This window comes from Podarcis vaucheri (assembly GCF_965113315.1).
Source record: "Podarcis vaucheri genome assembly, chromosome: 2".
Lineage (NCBI taxonomy): Eukaryota > Metazoa > Chordata > Lepidosauria > Squamata > Lacertidae > Podarcis > Podarcis vaucheri.
In genome coordinates, this window is record NC_138760.1 from 21417576 (window position 1) to 21435470 (window position 17895).

Sequence of the window (17895 nt, forward strand, 5' to 3'; positions counted from 1 at the left end):
GACGATTCAGGTTACATACACTTCAGGTTACAGACTCCACTAACCCAGAAATAGTACCTTGGGTTAAGAACTTTGCTTCAGGATGAGAACAGAAATCGTGCTCCAGCGGCATGGCAGCAGCAGAAGGACCCATTAGCCAAAGTGGTGCTTCAGGTTAAGAACAGTTTCAGGTTAAGAACGGACCTCCGGAACGAATTACCGTAAGTACTTAACCCGAGGTACCACTGTATTCAGTTATTTACTCCATGATTTCCAAATATTTTTCTGTCCTGGATATTGATCCATTCCTTTTTCCTTCTACTGTTTGAATGAAAGAGGTCCAATCATTTCTAGTTATCCATTTTTGTCTTCACAAGTCCTTTGCTTTGAGTTCTTTTCCAGCCGATAAGTTTGGTGTCTGGCCCAGGGCTGGCGTCTAGCCCAGAAATTAAGTAGTAGTGTTGATTATTTCACTACTCCAGATTACATTCCTGCTTGAAAAGTTCTTAAGGACTGATCTGTATTCTTTGCTTCATAATACTTGTTCTTCAGAGTGAGAAATCTGTCTTTTAAAAGATTTTCTCTGGGAGCTCTGAGTTTCTGCTGTTTACTGCATGGCCAGCAGGACACCCCCCCCCCACTTGTTACTAGCTGTGTGTGATGCCCGATTATCGTCTTCCAAACTCCTCTATTCCGAACTTAAAAATGGAAAGCGTAATGCTGGTGGTCAACAAAAGAGGATTAAAGACTCTCTCAAGGCAAATCTAGTAGTATAAACACTAGTTTATAAATCTAGTAGTATAAACACTAACAATTGGGAAACACTTGCCTGTGAGCGCTCCAATTGGAGAACAGCCTTTACCAAAGGTGTCATGGGCTTTGAAGACACTTGAACTCAGGACACAAGGGAGAAACATACTAAGAGGAAGGCATGCTTGGCAAACCCTCACCGTGATCAACTCCCGCCTAGAAACCTATGTCCCCACTGTGGAAGGATGTGTAGATCCAGAACTGGCCTCTACAGTCACTTACAGGCTCATTGTTAAAACCGTGTTTATGGAAGACCATCTTACTTGGCTATGAGTGATTGCCAAAGGAGGAGGAGGAGGAGGAGGAGGAGGAGGAGGAGGAGGAGGAGGAGGAGGAGAAGAAGAAGAAGAAGAAGAAGAAGAAGAAGAAGAAGAAGAAGAAGAAGAAGAAGAAGAAGAAGAAGAAGAAGAAATGCCTAATAAAGGTTTGGCCTAATAAAGTAAGTTCCTAGATGTGGTGTTCTGGGAGAGGGGCGTGCATTGAATAGTACAAATCTGAATGGCATTATACCAAGTTAATACGCACACATGCTCATCATCAGCACATACAAACCAACATTATGAACCAGAAGACCACTCTCAGAAAAGCAAAGTTATTTTCTGAGAGATCTCTGGGAAAGCTCATGAGCATCAAGAAAATTCTTAACTGAGTCAAGGAGAGATCACACAGCCATATCCTGGGGCAGTGCCAGCAAATCCCCATTCCCTGTGTGGGGATGGAGCAGAGATTTGATTGGCCCACTATTCACAGCAGACCAATCTGACCTGACACTCTCAAACTTTCTTGTGGATTGGAACCCAACACCTAGTTGGATTATCCACTTCTCAGTATTATGCACTTTTGGTGTGCAAAAAGTGTGCAAAGAATATACATTTTTACAGATAAGATGCATACTTTACTAGTGATTGCATCGAAAAGGCTGTATTTTACATAAAGGTCCTGGGGGGGGGGATGCACACAAAATTTGTATATACAATGGATGCAATGGATGCAATGGACTCATGACTGAGTGCCAGTCATACCAAAGCAGTGCAAAATTTGCTGGTCAGCCTATTCCTATGTCCATGTCATTCCTGATTTAGCCATTTCCTCCTTTCTCTTTCTTTCTTGACTATTTTTTCATGATAGTCCAAACAGTGTTTTCAAACGTAGGATCTATTGATAGAGGTCAGACATCTCATTTTCTGGTTGGAAAACAAGGTCAGCTCCTTTGTCAAACTTGGCTCAAATGTATATACAAATCTAAGGCAGAGCAAGAGAAGATTTGCCTTTATTTATGGCAATACCCATGTCCTATAATGTTCTTCAGGTCTGATTTAATGCAAGTGCCATTTCCAACTTTGACTTCCCAGTTATTGGCCATCAATCAAGAAAATGGATGTGTACTGATCTGTTGTTTTCTCTCGTGAGGCCAGAGATTATATCGCTTTGCTTTGCAATAAATGAATAAATAGCTTGAGGCCTACAGAGAAAATGTTGTTCCAATTTTTTTATAGAACTTTTCTGCAACTCCATGGATCCATTGGTTATCATATTGGCCCACATACTGGTCCTTATTTCTTGCTGTATACATAAAAATGTAAGCTGTCGCCAAACAGCCCCCACTGGTGGATTTGTCATGCCATTTCAAAATCCAAGATTTGCATGTTGTCAGAGCACAGCTCCCACTGGAGGACTGATAACACATCAGAATCATGGATTTGCATGAAGCCATGACAGGAGAGGGGAACAAAAGAGAAGGCAGGTTGTAAAATGGTGGTTTTAAATGACAGGGGAGTTTTGAATAAAGCAGTAATGGAGGAACGCAGAGGAGCTGTGAGTACGTGGGCAATGTTGGAGGGTGGTGAAGGAGATGTTAGATGGTTGGGGAGCAACCCAAGCAAGGGCAGGAGACCCTGCTAATTATTATAGAAAAAATAATTTTTTGCTTTATGATTCTGGGGTCTGTACAGTGAAGAGTGAGTGTTAGAGCAAATAGCTATATAATAGGAAGGGTGTTGCAAGCTGAAACAGAATGCTTACAAGTTGTCATTCTGTCCCTTTATCATGGGAATTTTTTTTCACCAGAACTGCACCAATTTAGCGTTTACTCACTCTGAAACTCACCTACAGGTGGTACCTAACACCAAGAAAACTAGCGCTAATACGCTCAGGAACCTCACCAAAATGCTGGAGAGGGTGCACCTCCACAGGCACATACGTTCACATGTGGTGGGAGTGCCCCAAATCCAACTATTCTGGACAACAGCTATACGAGAAATATGTAAAATAACTAAGAAAGTATTAGGAATAACCCCAGAAATGGCCCTACTAAACATCTTCCAAAACAACAATGCCCACTTACATCACAAAGAACTCATAACCCACCTACTCTCAGCAGCCAGAAGCATCATAGCCAGACACTGGAGAGACCTGTCAGGAGTAAGCAGGGACCAATGGTACCAAACAGTATGGGAAACAGCCTTACTAGAAAAATTAACCAATAAACTAAAACTGACATGGGGATAAATAGAAGAAGACGCCTTCACCCCGGTATGGCTCCCCTTCATCACATACACAGCCCAACACGACAATAACAAAAATCCACCAACAGCATACAAATCAATATGACTAACCTGATCCAAAACACCCATCCACCCCACTCACACATGAAAACAATGATCACCACAGCCAATCACAAATGAACAACCACACCCTAGGCCAACCCCAACCTCTCTCACCACCAAAGGAACACAAGTGAATAGCAAAGAACCTGTACAAGTGATGCTGACACAAAACCCACATATATTAAGTAAAATAGAAACATCGCCTCCCGACCCCACCTCCTCTCACCTCTCCCCCTCCACCTCTCTCCCCCTTTTCTTCCTAATGCCTCAACAAACAAAACTGATCTGTAAAAAATGTTGCTTGAGAAAAGAGAGAGAGACATTGCACATACTTTTGTAGACCAAGAAAATCTTTAATAAAAAATACCACAAATATTTTCATTGCTCAAAAAATTCCTCCCCACTTTTCAGCTCTCCGTTCTCTCCTGCATATAGAATCATAGAATCATAGAATCATAGAATCATAGAATCATAGAGTTGGAAGAGACCACAAGGGCCATCAAGTCCAACCCCCTGCCAAGCAGGAAACACCATCAGAGCACTCCTGACATATGGTTGTCAAGCCTCTGCTTAAAGACCTCCAAAGTAGGAGACTCCACCACACTCCTTGGCAGCAAATTCCACTGTCACACAGCTCTTACTGTCAGGAAGTTCTTCCTAATGTTTAGGTGGAATCTTCTTTCTTGTAGTTTGGATCCATTGCTCCGTGTCCGCTTCTCCGGAGCAGCAGAAAACAACCTTTCTCCCTCCTCTATGTGACATCCTTTTATATATTTGAACATGGCTATCATATCACCCCTTAACCTCCTCTTCTCCAGGCTAAACATGCCCAGCTCCCTTAGCCGTTCCTCATAAGGCATCGTTTCCAGGCCCTTGACCATTTTGGTTGCCCTCCTCTGGACACGTTCCAGTTTGTCAGTGTCCTTCTTGAATTGTGGTGCCCAGAACTGGACACAGTACTCCAGGTGTGGTCTGACCAGAGCAGAATACAGTGGCACTATTACTTCCCTTGATCTAGATGCTATACTCCTATTGATGCAGCCCAGAATTGCATTGGCTTTTTTAGCTGCCGCGTCACACTGTTGGCTCATGTCAAGTTTGTGGTCAACCAAGACTCCTAGATCCTTTTCACATGTACTGCTCTCAAGCCAGGTGTCACCCATCTTGTATTTGTGCCTCTCATTTTTTTTGCCCAAGTGCAATACTTTACATTTCTCCCTGTTAAAATTCATCTTGTTTGTTTTGGCCCAGTTCTCTAATCTGTCAAGGTCGTTTTGAAGTGTGATCCTGTCCTCTGGGGTGTTAGCCACCCCTCCCAGTTTGGTGTCATCTGCAAATTTGATCAGGATGCCCTTGAGTCCATCATCCAAGTCGTTGATAAAGATGTTGAATAAGACCGGGCCCAAGACAGAACCCTGTGGCACCCCACTAGTCACTCTTCTCCAGGATGAAGAGGAACCATTGATGAGCACCCTTTGGGTTCGGTCAGTCAGCCAGTTACAAATCCACTGAGTGGTAGCATAGTCAAGACCGCATTTTACCAGCTTCTTTACAAGAATATCATGGGGCACCTTGTCAAATGCCTTGCTGAAATCAAGGTAGGCTACATCCACTGCGTTCCCTTCATCTACCAGGCTTGTAATTCTGTCAAAAAACGAGATCAGGTTAGTCTGACATGACTTATTTTTCAGAAATCCATGCTGACTATTGGTGATCACAGCATTCCTTTCTAGGTGCTCACAGACTGTTTGCTTAATGATCTGCTCCAGAATCTTCCCTGCTATTGATGTCAGACTGACTGGGCGGTAATTATTTGGGTCCTCTCTTTTCCCCTTTTTGAGAATAGGGACAACATTTGCCCTCCTCCAGTCTGCCGGGACTTCACCTGTTCTCCAGGAATTCTCAAAGATGACTGCCAGTGGTTCTGAGATCACATCTGCCAGTTCTTTTAATACTCTTGGATGCAGTTCATCTGGCCCTGGAGACTTGAATACATCTAAACTAGCCAAATATTCTTGTACTATTGTATGCAGCACTGTTCCCATTCTGCTGCTGCTCATCTTCCACCAAAATCTACATTATTCATCTCACTGCCTGCTGTGACAAAATGACACGACATACAAAGTTTGCCTATTTAATTACATGAAATGATATAAATTAGATTTGGTGGTTCTCATTCATTCTGCCTGCACAAGCATTCCTGCTTGCCAGATGCTCCCCCTCTGCCCGCCATGTGCTGTTGAAGGAGGGAGGGGAGTCAATTCTGGGGAGCATGGGGCATGCAGTGGAGGAGAAGGGAGAACCCCATTTTGTGCAAGCAAAAGTCCTTGCACAGGGTTTCTTCTGACAGGGCTGTTTAGATGAATCTGGCCTATTGTAATTCCATTATTCTGCTATGTTCATGTCAGTGCAAAGGAAATGCAATGCATATAGGCGGTGGGGGGGTGGGAGGAGCATAATCAATTACATATCATTTGTGGACTGAAATCAACAGCAGCAATGAATACCAGTCATATTCACTGGATTGATTTCTGTTTCAGACACCAGACGAATAAACAAATACTGGCAATTCCTGCTCCCATTTCCACCCCCTTTTTTTTGCTGAATTAACTTGCATCCCTATGATCAGCTCGATTCTTAAGACAGCTTTCTCTGCAGAATTGTCTGATGATCCCAGCCATATTTGGACCAGGTTTTGATTAACCCATTTTCTCAAGTTGTCTAGGAAACAAGCAAATGAAAGGAAATTTGGGAAGGGAGGCATCAATATCTGCTTGGTGGACTCAGTCTGGCTTTGTAGGTCAAAGAGAAGCTGTGCAGAGTGGTGTTATGAAGATAAGATGCCATGTCTCAATTATTGATGAAATACAGGTATGAAACCTCAAGGTTGCTTCTTCTGAGCTGCAACGCATTATTAGCATCAGCACCCTTTAAAATATACATACAGAATGCATATAGGAAACCTCTTTTTTCTTCCCATGGCAGATGCCTGCTGAGATTCTGCAATTTAAAGTTCCCAAGAAGCAAGTTGGATTCGGGAGGCAGATTTATAGCTCTCATCTCCCCCTGCCAATCCCTTGCCATATCTTCTTTATTATTCAATTAAAGCACTTTATACAAGGGCATTTGCGTGGTGAAAGGGGGAAGATGCAATCAGAGACATTTAACCACCACCTGATCTGCTTATGAATAAAGGATGACAAACTTTTGTTTACAAGCCTCATTAATTAAAGCGTACAACAAGCTGATATTAAAAAAGCTGCAATATTAAAAGAGATAGATACATAATACATATACAAATCCTTATGATTAAAAATGCAATAATGCCAAGACACTTTAGGGTTTGGGGGGGTTTTCTTTGTCTTGAAGTGACAAATGTATGCAAATATTGGAATAGATGTCCTCGCGTGCGTCTGTGTGCACGTACACACATACAATGATGGCAATTGTGGGTCAGAGTTATACAGTGGTGCCTCGCAAGATGAAATTAATCCGTTCCACGAGTCTCTTTGTCTAGTGGTTTTTTTGTCTTGCGAAGCAACCCTATTAGCGGCTTAGCGGATTAGCGCTATTAGCGGTTTAGCGGCTATTAAAGGCTTAGCGGATTAGCGGCTAAAAGGCTATTAGCGGCTTAGCCGCTTAGAAAAAGGGGGGGAGCAAAAAAAAATCGGAACACTCACAAGACGTTTTCGTCTTGCAAAGCAAGCCCATAGGGAAAATCATCTTGCGAAGCAGCTCAAAAACGAAAAACCCTTTCGTCTAGCGGGTTTTCCGTCTTGCAAGGCATTCGTCTTGCGGGGCACCACTGTATTTTAGGAGGAACTGCCTGCTTCCATCAGAGCCTGAAAGAAGGTCCTTCTGCCTGGAACATTTAGACCTTTGTCTGAATTCCAGGCCAAAATGCTGAATTTGCTAATGACAAATGAAGGCAAGTGAACTGCATGACAGCACACAGGGATTTTCAATGCCCTTCAAGACACAGCGCTCTCTAGGGGCTTCCAGCACATGCAAAGATCAGGATGTGATCTGAGCTTGCGAACCACCTTTCTCTTGTGATGCCCTCCAGAAAATCCAGTGCTGATCACATACCCAAACACTACTCCTCACAAAGGACATATTGGGTTGGGTGTGTCTTCATTTCTCCTCAACCTGGATGTTTCAGTGTGATGCAAATCTATTTAAATGTGGAAAAACTCAAGAGGGAGATGGTGTCTTCTGCTTTGTTCTAGGTTTGCAAAACATCTGAAGCCAGTTTTAATCTCTTGCTTTCCTTGGCATCAGGTGAAATCTTTTGCTTTGTCTCTCATGCTGTAAGGGACTGTGCTGAGGAGGGCTACAATGGAGAGGCATGGAGGGAGCTGCCTCCTCCCCCTGACCCTGAATGTCCCCAGGAGCAGGAGGACAGTATAGATTTAGAACAGTGGTTTGCAGAGGGGCATAGTTCAGAAGGGAAAAGCTGGGAAGGACTGGATTAAGAGCAGCTAGGAGAAGAAACACTGGAAGAGAGAGGGTTAATAGATTCACAGTTGTTGGATAGCATTCCCCTTCCCCCCTCCCCACAATCTAGGAGAGCTGAGAAAGTTGCCGAACAGAAAGCATAGTGACTACAAGCTCAGGTTACCAGATGTGGATTGGGGGTGTAACCTTAATTGGAAGCACCGCCATTCTTAGAGGGAGACGTTTGTTATCCCTCGCTGTGATTATTAAAGAATTGTAACTGGTAAGAAGACTCCATTCACTTTGTTCTGCTTATCTATTGCCCAGGGGTGGAGGAAACCAATTCCCTCAAGCCTGACACATGCTTACTTTCCCACTTTAAGGGGGGCATGTAGGTATTGTGTGTTTATGCTCAGAGTAAATGACCCCTGGATGGCAACTATAGGGTGCGGTGCTCATCTTGCTTCAGGCCGAGGGAACCGGTGTTTGTCCAGAGACAGCATTTCTGGGTCATGTGGCCAGCATGACTAAACCGCTAATCAAGGATCTGAAAACAAAGCCAGATGAGGAATGGTTGAAGGAGCTGGGTATGTTTAGCCTGGAGAAGAAGAGACTGAGAGAAGATATGGTAAAGGTAAAGGTACCCCTGACTGTTAGGTCCAGTCGCAAATGGCTCTGGGGTTGCGCGATCATCTCGCTCTATAGGCCAAGGGAGTTGGCGTTTGTCTGCAGACAGCTTCCAGGTCATGTGGCCAGCATGACTAAGCCGCTTCTGGCGAACCAGAGCAGCACACGGAAATGCTGTATACCTTCCTGCCAGAGCAGTACCCATTTATCTACTTGCACTTTGACATGCTTTCAAACTGTTAGGTGGGCAGGAGCTGGGACCGAGAAACGGGAGCTCACTCCGTCGCAGGGATTCAAACCACTGACCTTCTGATCGGCAAGCCCTAAGCTCTATGGTTTAGACCACAGCGCCACCTGTGTCCCTTCCGGAGATATGGTAGCCATCTTCAAATATCTCAAGGGCTGTCACATGGAAGTTAGACCGATCTTGCTTTCTCCTGCTCCGGAGGGTAGAACTCCAACTAAGTTACAAGAAAGGTGATTTCGACTAAACCTATGGAAAAAATTTTTGTAAGAGCTGTTGGGCAGTGGAATGGTCTCCCTTGGGAGGCAGTGGACTCTCCTTCATTGGAGGATTTTAAGCAGAGGTTGGATGGCCATCTGTCATGGATGCTTTAGCTGAGATTCCTGCATTGAGGGACCTCGGGGTCCCTTCCAACTCTACAATTCAAAGATTCTATGACTGGCAGCAATTTCCCAGGGTTTCAGACAGGATTATCTCTCAGCTGGGGATGGAACCTGGGACCTTTTGTATTCAAAGCAGGAGAGGAGAGATTGTTCTATTTGGCAAGCAGAAAGCTTACAACTGATGGAACCATCATAACACACGATGTTGAACTCCCTGGTCCTGAATGGGGTAAGTGTGCCCCTGAAGGACCAGGTGTGCAGCCTGGGAGTCATTTTGGACTCACAGCTGTCCATGGAAGCGCAGGTCAATTCTGTTTCCAGGGCAGCTGTCTACCAGCTCCATCTGGTACGCAGGCTGAGATCTTACCTGGACTCTCTCACCAGAGTGGTGCATGCTCTGGTTGTCTCCCACTTGGACTACTGCAATGTGCTCTACGTGGGGCTACCTTGGAAGGTGACCTGGAAACTGCAATTAATCCAGAATGTGGCAGCTAGACTGGTGACTGGGAGCAGCCACCGAGACCACATAACACCAGTCTTGAAAGACCTACATTGGCTCCCAGTACGTTTCTAAGCACAATTCAAAGTGTTGGTGCTGACCTTTAAAGCACTAAACAGCCTTGGTCCAGTATATCTGAAGGAGCGTCTCCACCCCCATCGTTCTACCCGGACACTGAGGTCCAGCGCCAAGGACCTTCTGGTAGTTCCCTCACTGCAAGAAGCCAAGTTACAGGGAACCAGGCAGAGGGCCTTCTCGGTAGTGGCACCCTCCCTGTGGAACACCCTCCCACCAGATGTCAAAGAGAACAACAACTACCAGACTTTTAGAAGACATCTGAAGGCAGCCCTGTTTAGGGAAGCTTTTAATGTTTGATGCATTACTGCATTTTAACATTTTGTTGGAAGCCACCTAGAGTGGCTGGGGAAGCCCAGCCAGATGGGCGGGGTATAAATAATAAATTATTATTAGTATTCCTCCCTATACTTTGGGGATCTGGCTGCTGACAAGAGTAAATCCAGCAAGAAACTTCTAAGGATTCATAGCATGTGAATCCTGCAAAATGAGGGTTAGAGAATTTTCATTGTTCACCTACTTTCCCCTCAAATACAATGCAATAAATTATTTGGATTTACTGTAGGGAATGGGCAATAAAAAGATCATCTAAGATATATAATGATTTTCTTTAAACTGCCAATAAAAATTAATTATATTGAAGGCAAAGTATTTAAAAGCCAGATTAAAAAAAAAAGAGCACTTTCATAAATTTAATGAGTCAGCCATTGATGTGATTAACACATTCCACCTCCAAGGCCTGAGGTTATTAAATGTATGTGCACAAGCAAGAAATGAGTTAATCACTGGGAATTATCTGGAAATCCTTCAAACGGTAGGTGTCATCAAGTGTCACAACAGTGCTGCTGTATATAGAAATTGAACCTCTTAATTTACAGGTGCGCTGGGTGGTTTTCCGTGAAGGAAGATGGTTTAAGGCCCATTTTCTACAAGCAGCCATACCAAGTGGTAAATTTGGGGTGTTAGCATCTAAAATGCATATGTAAGAGCCATAGAACTGTGTGATGTCATATGCCTGTGGCAGTTATGGCAGTTGATACAGTTATGCCAGTTATGCTTAACAGTTTGAGCAGCAGGTATTGTTCTGTTGTGCTGCTGTCTGCCTCAGAGTCAGTCTATAAAATTTAGTCTGTCTTAGAAGCAAAACTATGTAAGATGTTTTAGCAACTTAAGTATCACCTACCTGCATTGTTAGGAATGCACTGTTAGGGATTGTTAGGGTGGCACTGTGGGTTAAACCACAGAGCCTAGGACTTGCCAATCAGAAGGTCGGCGGTTTGAATCCCCGCGATGGGGTGAGCTCCCATTGTTTGGTCCCTGATCCTGCCAACCTAGCAGTTCGAAAGCACGTCAAAGTGCAAGTAGTTAAATAGGTACTGCTCTGGCGGGAAGGTAAACGGTGTTTCCATGTGCTGCTCTGGTTCGCCAGAAGCGGCTTAGTCATGCTGGCCACGTGACCCGGAAGCTGTACGCCGGCTCCCTCGGCCAGTAAAGCGAGATGAGTGCCGCAACCCCGGAGTCGGACACGACCACCTTATGGTCAGGGGTCCCTTTACCTTTTTTACCTGCATTGTATATTTAAACTGCAACTGCAAGTGCACTAAGCAAAAGTTCTTTGTTGCAGTGGTACCTTGGTTCTCAAACTTAATCAGTTCCGGAAGTCCGTTCCAAAACCAAAGCGTTACAAAACCAAGGTGTGCTTGCCCATAGAAAGTAATGCAAAATGGATTAATCCATTCCAGACTTTTAAAAACAACCCTTAAAACAGCAATTTAACATGAATTTTACTATCTAACAAGACCATTGATCCATAAAATGAAAGCAATAAACAATGTACTGCAGTCATGCAATCAATCAATCAATCAATCAATCAAGAAAACAATCAGTAGCTGAACTGGATTCCACAGAGTCACAAAAAAGAGCCGCAAAAACAGAAACACAAATTAAATAGCAAAAACAGACAGACCTCAATGTAACACTCAAATCAGAAGTGTGGCACTCAAATCTGAAGCAATCAAAAGGGAGTACGTTTGGCTTCTGAAAGAAGTTCGCAAACCAGAACACTAACTTCCGGGTTTGCTGTGTTTGGGTTCCAAGTTGTTTGAGAACCAAGGTACCACTGTATTTAAACTTCAAAAGAGAATGTCTTATGTAGTTTTTATGGGAGGGAAAGGAGAACTAATTAAAGGGTCAAACGACCCAGGACTGACTTCTGCATACTCTGCAAATGGGAACTAGAGTCCGGCTGAATCTACACATATATTAAAAATGCTGTGAAAATGCTTTTTTAAAAAAAGTTTTCAAATATATATGGAATTTGCCATTAGCTCATCTAGTGTCACATTTTTATAGTGCATTTGAAACACCCTTAAAATATTATATTTGCAGCTGTATAGCTGAGTCCTCTAATTCCACAATAAAATCTTGACTGTACCTCTTAAAACTTCAGGTACTTTCATTTTCACTTTTTACTTAATGTTGGACACTGTTTTATGCTGACATGCATATGCAGTTGTCTAAAATGTCATGTTAATAATCACTTTCTGTTACTTTTCACGCTTTTGTCTTATTGTACACCACCCTGATGTTTTGCAAGTATGTGTGTCTGTGTGTGCAAAAATATGTGTGTGCAGAACATAACATAAAAAGCATACCCTCCAACATTTCTCCCATGAAAATAGGGACATCCAGTGCTTTTTTGCTGGGGGGGGACATAATATTTAATAATAATAATAATAATAATAATAATAATAGGACAGGATCACACTTCAAAACGACCTTGACAGATTAGAGAACTGGGCCAAAACAAACAAGATGAATTTTAACAGGGAGAAATGTAAAGTATTGCACTTGGGCAAAAAAAATGAGAGGCACAAATACAAGATGGGGGACACCTGGCTTGAGAGCAGTACATGTGAAAAGGATCTAGGAGTCTTGGTTGACCACAAACTTGACATGAGCCAACAGTGTGACGCGGCAGCTAAAAAAGCCAATGCAATTCTGGGCTGCATCAATAGGAGTATAGCATCTAGATCAAGGGAAGTAATAGTGCCACTGTATTCTGCTCTGGTCAGACCACACCTGGAGTACTGTGTCCAGTTCTGGGCACCACAATTCAAGAAGGACACTGACAAACTGGAACGTGTCCAGAGGAGGGCAACCAAAATGGTCAAAGGCCTGGAAACGATGCCTTATGAGGAATGGCTAAGGGAGCTGGGCATGTTTAGCCTGGAGAAGAGGAGGTTAAGGGGTGATATGATAGCCATGTTCAAATATATAAAAGGATGTCACATAGAGGAGGGAGAAAGGTTGTTTTCTGCTGCTCCAGAGAAGCGGACACGGAGCAATGGATCCAAACTGCAAGAAAGAAGATTCCACCTAAACATTAGGAAGAACTTCCTGACAGTAAGAGCTGTTCGACAGTGGAATTTGCTGCCAAGGAGTGTGGTGGAGTCTCCTCCTTTGGAGGTCTTTAAGCAGAGGCTTGACAACCATATGTCAGGAGTGCTCTGATGGTGTTTCCTGCTTGGCAGGGGGTTGGACTTGATGGCCCTTGTGGTCTCTTCCAACTGTATGATTCTATGATTCTAATAATAATAATAATAATAATAATAATAATTTTATTATTTATACCCTGCCTGTCTGACTGGGTTGCCCCAGCCACTCTAGGTGGTTTCCAACATATATAAAAACATAAAACATTTTTAAAAAACTTATCTATATAGGGCTGCCTTCAGAAGTCTTCTAAAGGTTATATAGTTCCTTATCTCCTTAGCTCAGGGGCCACATAACTCCATACCCTCCAGCATTTCTCTGATGAAAAGAGGGCTGTCCTAAGGAAAAGCAAGAAATTCCGTGATCAAATCAGAAACTGAGACGTCTGCTGCAAAACCAGGACTCTTCCTGGAAAGTAGGAACACTTGGAGGGCCTGCTAAATCCAGGCAAATAGATATATTGAATGCTCTCCTGTCCATGCAGGCTTACAAGGTGAGATCTGCTACACCTGAGGAGAAGAGACCTTTTTTTGTAAGCCTCTGACCATTTTAAAACATTCATTGTGCTTTCTGGCAGAGGCTATGGGTCTCTGGCAAGCTTAAGACAAGCCTCTTGGCCACGACATCCCACCATCCGACAGCCCTGCTCTTTTTATGCCGACATGTGATTGTCAGTGTTTGGGGGGGGGAGGGTTCTGACCTCCCTTTGTCGCCTCAGCCTGGTCCTCGGACCCTTGTTGGCATAAAAGAGTCCACAAGAAAAGTATCCTTGCAGAGTACTTTCTGCTTTTATTCTTAAAATTCTTTCTGCAAAAGCAACTGATCAACACTACCAGCTTTCACTAACTAACCAACCCAACCCAAACTAACATTTCTCACTCTATATATACAACCCGGTGCAGACTCATGCTGACCCAGCTTTTTAAGCATTAAAGAAACAGCAGCCAATTTTTAGCCATGACAGTGATAACCCTGTGGCCTTAAACCGTTTGATTGGTGGGTTGTTACTTTTAATAGGTTAATGACATTACGGGCATTTGTGTATTCTAAACATCTGCGCACTTCATTACACCTCTGACATCATGTCGTTGTGGCCTAAAATACATCCGCTTGCAAATTACCGCTACCAGAGTTTCCAGATACATTTTCTTTCCAAGGATTTAAGCAGGCAGTGGCACAAATGCAATCAGACAATGCGGCGTCCAAGCGGGAACGCCAAACGCATGATGTGGCCTGTGTTTAAAACATATCTGAAAGCTGGAGGTCAGACAGTTCCAGGTGAATTCTCAAAGAGCCTTGAAATGAATTGGTAGAAAAAACAATGTCATCTTAATGAGTGGCTGAAATGGTGAAAATCAGCTCAATCGTTGGCTAATGAATCAGCAGCAAGGCATTGAAATGTATTTTGCTGAGAAATGTGTCTGGTGGGAAAACAAGCCTTTGTAAGTAAAAATGGAAGAAGCAGAAAAATAGCCCCGATTGGAATGTTATGATTTATTAGGCTGCTGCTCACAAACGTACATCTTTTTTTAAAAAATATGTTTTTATTAAAGATTTCTTAGTTTACAAAAATACGTGCATTGTCTCTTTTTTCAAGTTGCGTTTTCTACAGATCAGTTTCATTTGAATTCATTTCTTCTACGTACTCTGATTTAAGGGCTGTTTAACATGACAACTTTCATTTTGCCCCTTAATGTAAGGTGTATCTGTTTCTTGGGATGTAAATATGATGAGGGTGGGGTTTGGTGTAATGGCTGCTGAAGTCACAAAGAAACTAACGTCCATCGGTTCCTATTGCCACCTCTGTTTTCTTCTCAGATTTTTTTCCTGATGTTTCTGTCCACCCACTCTGGAAAATACTGGTGGGCAGGCTGATTTATAGGACATTGCCTGTTGTGGTAGTGCGTAGGAATCAGAGGCACTGTACAAGATGCCTGTGGCATGAAGAAACCATGATTTTGGTCCCCCTGTACATGTTTGCAGCTTCAGAGAACTGCTAAATCTACATTTAACATAGTTATGGTGCTGGAGGAGACTCTTGAGAGTCCCATGGACTGCAAGAAGATCAAACCTATCCATTCTGAAGGAAATCAGCCCTCAGTGCTCACTGGAAGGACAGGTCCTGAAGCTGAGGCTCCAATACTTTGGCCACCTCATGAGAAGAGAAGACTCCCTGGAAAAGACCCTGATGTTGGGAAAGATGGAGGGCACAAGGAGAAGGGGACGACAGAGGACGAGATGGTTGGATAGTGTCTTCGAAGCTACCAGCATGAGTTTGACCAAACTGTGGGAGGCAGTGGAAGACAGGAGTGCCTGGCGTGCTCTGGTCCATGGGGTCACAAAGAGTCAGACATGACTAAGCGACTAAACAAATGGCAATCAGGCAATCATATCCGTTTGCCAGACAGAACATTCTCCCCTGCGCACTGTTGCTTGCCCAATTCTCCAGACCCAAAGTAGGGAGCATGTAGGAGAGGAGAGGGTGAAAAAGGCCCATTGCACTAGTGGAAGTCTTGGGTGAGTTTCTGCAGTGTGGCTCATTTGAATCAGGCTCTATAGATTTATAATATTTGTACCTCACCCTCCTCTAAGGAGCTTAGTGCGTTTAGGGTGGGTGGGTGTCCCATATTACAGATGAGGTGGTGAAAAGACAGTTCTCAATTGAAGCTTTTGTTTAACTTTATAACCTTTTTCTTATGCGTAGGAAATGCCGTGCAGCTGCTTTCTTCCAAAAAAACACCACCACCAACAGCAGCTGTAGCATTCAGAGACTTCACAATATGCAACATTATTGGCTATGCAGATTTCCTCTTAGAGCCTCACAACTGCAGTTAATCTAATTTGTATTAAAGTGTATGATTCATTTTTCCCTAATAAATATCACCTGCATTAATATGATCCTTGGCATTTTATAATCTTACTCACCTTTTGCAAAGTGTGGTTTAATTAATAAGGGCTCCATATTTCTTCTCATTCATCCTGCCCTATTTGTCACCCCTTTGGTTTAGAGTATAATTGTCATAATTATTTACACCTTTAATTAGCTGTGAATCAGAAGCCCACATGGCTTCTCCTTTCCTTCTTCCTTTGCTAGATGGATTAACGTTCTGTACATGGATTTGATAGAGCAGAACAGCTGAGATCTATTGCATTTCTTCCTGACAGCTCTGGCCATTATCATTTGTAACATTAACACTTCACAGCTGATGGCAGGATTGATGGAAGTAGGCAGCTGTGGTAGCTTGCTATCTGGTTCCTAAGTGCTGGTGTGGAGGGCATAGCCTGTTGGGAACTGGATCTGTTCAATCTCACCTTGTTGCAGAGTGCAAACTCGCCAGAGGCTACTTGAGATTCCTTTCTTATCAATCCAATCCAGCCTCCATGTGGCCATTTTAAAAGGAAGCAGGAAGAGGCTGCCACTAGGCTTCTCGGCAGCTGATGTCCAATGTTACGCCAACTTCATGGAACCTGACTGGTCCCCACCCCCCCTTTCTGGGTCCTGCTGGGTCCCCAGATCTGTCATCAGCATGCAACACCCACAGGCAACTGATGGAGCCTGTTATTCTTCATTGTATTGCAGTTGAGAGGAAGCGACTGAGATTGTGAGTTGCCTGACATCACCTAATGAGTTCGGGGCAGATGCAAAATTATAGCAGGGGCTTTCTTGATCCAGATGTGGGGAACCATTGGCCTTCCAGATGCTGCTAAGCTAAAGTGAGGGTAGATTGGCAGACCTATAGTTCCTGTATTTTCCCAACAAAGAGCGCTTCATAGCGAGGCATTCCTGACCGAACCAGGGTTTAGATTTGTTGGAGTATAATGATCGCCACGTTGACTTTTTGGGGGTCAAATAGGGTTGAAGAAGTGAAATCAAATCCAAGCTACAGTTTCCATCAGCCCTAGCAAGCCATGGTTGGGAACAATGGGAGTTGTAGTTTAGCAGTATCTGGAGGGCTGTAGTTTCCCCACACAGGTATCTGGTATGTCACAAATAGTGAGAAGGCCAACTTTTCAACAGAGCACTCTTTATGGCATGCACTTCCCCTTGACATACTACTTTGGTACCAGCTGAAAACCCACCTATTTCGACAGGCCTGCCTACTTTGGCTAAAGACTGAACAGCTTGCTGTTCCAACCTGAATTATTATTATTATTTTGCTCCTAACACCTGTTGATTCTTCCTTATGCAGTGCAATGGATCGATGCCATTGTATTACACTGAATAAGGAAAAAAATTAAAAGCTGCAGCCTTAATCTAGGTTAGCACTGCCAAATTCTTTTTACTGGTTTTATCGCCTTTGTCGGGGGTGGGGAGAACAACACAATTAGGATAATTCATATTTCTGCCCAATCTTGATTCCCTGATGTTAAATGAAAACAACAAAACTTGAGAAGCCTACCTTCTTTCCCCCAAAGGCGACCTCTCTATTAAGATGCTGTGTTCACCTCAAAGCAATCTCACATTCTGCTGTCTACCACTACGGACATTAACCAAAAACCCATCACACAAGGAACCTTTCCAAACTTTATGCAGGAACCTGTGTTTAATGTTTTGCATGTGTGTCTGTGCACGTGCACACACACAATATTTCCAATACCTCTTGAAAAAGCGGGGGGGGGGGAGGGAGGGAATAAATTGCTGTGCCTGTTTGAGGTTCTTCCAGTTAATTGAATTTGTTGACAGCTCTTGAATGACACACAGTGCTAATAAATGGTGGTGAGACTCCATTGGAGGAGGAA